This window comes from Triticum urartu, chromosome 7A (assembly GCF_056163025.1).
Source record: "Triticum urartu cultivar PI428250 chromosome 7A, HENAU_Tu73, whole genome shotgun sequence".
Taxonomy (NCBI): domain Eukaryota; kingdom Viridiplantae; phylum Streptophyta; class Magnoliopsida; order Poales; family Poaceae; genus Triticum; species Triticum urartu.
In genome coordinates, this window is record NC_141879.1 from 723,172,071 (window position 1) to 723,176,387 (window position 4,317).

At 46.1% G+C, this 4,317-nt stretch overlaps 1 long non-coding RNA gene across 1 annotated transcript; it reads right to left on the minus strand.

Annotated features, from left to right (window-relative positions):
* Nucleotides 1-3,375: 3,375 nt before the first annotated feature.
* Nucleotides 3,376-3,892, minus strand: LOC125526717 (uncharacterized). The gene is made up of 2 exons (XR_015612209.1): nt 3,565-3,892; nt 3,376-3,468 (listed from the first exon to the last, which is right to left on the minus strand). It is a non-coding gene; the product is annotated as an uncharacterized LOC125526717 (long non-coding RNA).
* Nucleotides 3,893-4,317: the final 425 nt, after the last annotated feature.

The following is a 4,317-nucleotide window of genomic DNA, read 5'->3' on the forward strand; positions in this document are numbered from 1 at the left end:
AACTCCAACAACGTCTGAACCGTGTTCGGTGTCAGGCTATAGGTACTGGGCCTTTGGATGAGGAGAAAAGTATTGTTAAAAAACTGAAGGAGGCCTTGCATCAAGAGGAGATCTGGACTCGACAGCGTTCGAGAGTTCCGTGGCTCCGAGAGGGCGATCGCAACACATCATATTTCCAGGCGCAAGCAGCTCAACGACAACGTATGAATAAGATCTCAGATCTTCGCCGAGCTGATGGCACGGTTTGCGCTAGTGGAGACGAGGATAAAGTGGAGGTACAGACCTTCTATCAGCAACTTTATGAATCACAGGGTTTTGCGGATCCCCAGCTGTTGTTATCACATGTGCCAGTCAAAGTGACACAAGCGATGAACATAGAACTATCCAAACCCTACACCCCGGAGGAAGTCAAAGTGGCGTTGTTTCAAATGGCTCCTTTGAAGGCACCGGGTGTTGATGGGTTTACTGCATGTTTTTATCAGCGTCATTGGAATATACTTGGTAATGATGTAACCGCGGCAGTGCTTGATTTTCTCAATGGGGTGGAGCTGCCATCGGGACTGAATGGCACTTCTATTACCCTCATCCCCAAGGTTAGACACCCCCAATCAATTTCGCAATACCGTCCAATTGCATTGTGCCCAGTTTTGTATAAGATTGCTGCTAAGGCAATCACCAATCGCTTGAGATGCATTATGGATGAGGTTATAAGTGAAGAGCAAAGTGCTTTCGTCCCCGGCCGCCTTATTACTGACAATGTGCTAGTTGCATATGAAAGTGTACATACGATGAGGCGGAGGAAGAAGGGCAAGAATTATTCATGCGCGGTCAAGCTCGATATGATGAAAGCATATGACCGCGTTGAGTGGCATTATCTCGAAGCTATACTAACTCGACTTGGCTTCTGTATGAGCTTTGTTAGATTGATAATGAAGTGCGTCTCCTCGGTGCGCTTCTCGGTGCGTGTCAACGGTGAACTTCTACCATACTTCACACCATCCAGAGGCTTCCGACAAGGTGATCCAGTTTCACCATTTCTTTTTCTGATATGTGCGGAAGGATTTTCCTCGCTGTTAAAATATTACAGTGGAGTAACCATAGACAGGGGTCTGAGGGTGAGTTATAGATCACCATGGGTCACACATTTATTATTTGCAGATGATAGTTTGATTTTCATCAATGCAAGTAATCCAAGTGCTCTTAGACTCAATGAGATTCTCAGGATTTATGGAGAGGCTTCAGGCCAAAGTGTTAATCATGATAAAAGTTCAGTATACTTCAGTACTAACACTCCTGATTCGTTGAGGCAGGTTCTGCAAGCAACATTAAATATCCATGTGCAAGCATTCAGTGAGAAATACCTGGGGCTCCCTACTGCTGTGGGTCGATTACCAGTGGTACATTTGATCATATTAGTGAAAGAGCTCGCGGGAAAATACAAGGCTGGTCGGAAAAATTATTGGCGTGTGCAGGTCGAGAGACTCTTCTCAAATCTGTCGTTCAATCAATTCCTACTTATCCAATGAGTACATTCCTAGTGACCAAGAAAATTTGTAAGAGTCTTACTTCACCAATGGCCAAATATTTTTGGAGTAGCTCTCTTGACAAAAAATCATTGCATTGGGTGTCCTGGAAGGAGCTAGCTACACCCAAGTGCAAGGGGGGATGGGGTTCAGAGACCCGCATCTTTTCAATCTTGCTATGCTGGGCAAACACGGATGGTGATTCATCACCAACCCGAGTTCCCTATGTGCAAGAGTTCTCAAGGGTCGTTACTTCCCCGACACTGACTTCATGAATGCTACTATACCAAAGTCGGCATCGGCCACATGGAGGGTGATCATGTCGGGAAGGGAAGCCCTTCGATCCGGACTGATCTTTCGAGTGGGCGATGGCTCCTCCATATCAGCCTGGAATGATAAGTGGATCCCAGGTACAATATCTATGTCTCCTATGTTTCGGCCTCAACATACAACTATTGAGCGTGTGTCTGAGCTTATTGATCCTTCTAACTGGTCGTGGAGACAAGATCTTGTTCGGTATAATTTCATTGCGCCTGATGCTGAAGCAATATTGAACATCCCTATTCGGCAAGGAGGTGGAGATGATTTTCTTGCATGGGCATTTGAAAGATCGGGGAACTACACTGTGAAGTCGGCGTACCGTGCTCTCGTGACTCAGAAAGAGCGTGTTGCTCTAGAGGAAGGGACGGCTACCGGGACCTCAGAGGATGATACACAGATGTGGAAATCCCTATGGAAGTTGAATGTCATTCCGAAGGTGAGAGTGTTCTGGTGGAGGGTTCTTCGTGGAATTCTTCCGGACGAAGCCACTCTTAACCATCGACATATTGCAGAGATTCGTCAATGCAAAGTTTGTTTGGCTATGGATGAAAATCTGGAGCATGCACTCATACACTGCTCACATGTGAAGTGCTTCTGGGAGGAAGCGGCTGCATGGTTTGACCTCAGATTGCCTCGTCTTCATCCAGACTCATGGGCGCGGGATATCACATGTGATCCTCGGTTTACAAACGATGACCGCGCGAAGATCATCACCATAATGTGGTCTATATGGCACTCCCGGAACCGGATCAAACATGGCGAAGAGGGAAGGAATCCTACGGCTACGATCAGGGCCACTAAGGAGGCGATCACCCTTCTTCATCTACCACGGAGAGATGCGTTGATTTTGCCTGGTTTTGGCTGGAGACCACCTGACGAAGGTGTTGTCAAGATCACCACGGATGGAGCCTTAAATTTGGCTGATGGCAGGGGCGGTGCAGGAGGGGTGGCTCGATCCTCTTCGGCGCTCCTGGGAGCTTGGTGCAAACCATATTTGGGTATCTCTGATCCCTTGATTATGGAGGGTTTATCACTGCGAGATGGAGTTCGATTTGCTTCTCTTCGAGGATTTTCGCATGTGATAATGGAAACTGATTGCTTGGAGATGGTGACGCTCTAGACCACTCGCCACAATTCTCGTTCAATTGTGGCTCCTTTATTAGTAGAGATAGGAGAGCTATACTCTGTTTGATATTCAGCATGTAAACAGGTCAGCTAACGTCCCGGCGCATCTTTGTGCAAAGCGTGCTTGCACTCTGAATGTGACCGATAGCTGGCTTGAGGAGACTCCTAGCTTCTTGGTGACCAGCCTTTTGGCTGATTGTCCTGAGAATGCCTTCATATGAATAAAAAGCTCTCTGTGTTTCCCCGCAAAAAAAATACGAAGGGGTATCGAGCAATCTCAGCCCTTCTTGTATTAGGGGGGGGGGGGTGTACTGAAGCAAAAGTGTTGTACAAATGAGATCTTCTTCTGGGAACAGAATGATAGCTCATAGTATTATAGGAGAGCTTTCTGATTACTAATGGGGTAGTTCAACATGGCAACAAGTTCCAGTGCGCATCTTACAAGAGAATGACTCCACTTCGGGTGATCTCTTCCCTGTCTATTTGTGCTGGGAGAATTCTGCAAAGAATCATCAAATTCCACCAGCTTATTCTTGCAAAAGAAAAGAACAATTAAAGGGTTACTGCAGTATAGTCATGTTTTTAGATTACAAACCTGCATCACAACTTCCATACTGGGATTCCCATGATTCTTTTTGTAGCTCTCTAATCTTTACAGATGGCATATTTCCACGTCTTCGGTTTCAGCAGCATAGGCTTATCTGCACAGATCAATAATGTAAAAATTAGAGGAACATTTATAAAATAAGACATATGCTTTTTTAGGTTAAGTAACATCTAATTTGCTCCAATTTTCTGCCGTGCTACAAGTGATGCTATTATAATCACCTGACTACCACATTTAATACCCAGTTACTCACTAGTAAGGGAAAATAGAGAAGGCAATTTCTGGTGTGCTTACCGTCATCATATTTGGCATCTGCGTAGACAGATCGTATGCTGCCCAGCCTTTGCTGCAGGCTTTCAGGGAGGGTCTTCAGCTTAGGGAAGCTCCTAATCTTAAGATAGTTGACAGATGAGTATGCTTGTGGCCCATCCGATAGGGATAACAGAGTATTGCATTTCAAAAGCTCGAGATGCTCCAACAGTGGGAACTATCTCTGTCGTTGCCGAACGATTGAACGAGAGAGAGAGGAACTAGCTTGAGGGCGAGATGAACACGGATGAACTTGGAAGGGTATTTTGTGCTGCTGTAACTGCGCAGCTTTTCCGTTTTTTCTCTTTCCTTATTATCTGATTACAATCGCTAGTCTACCCTCCCGGTCCGGCTGCCATGATCCGCGTAGATCGCGCTGCCCCGCGATCACGTCCATAGCGAGAGCCGGGTGACCAGGAGGGAGTAACAGAA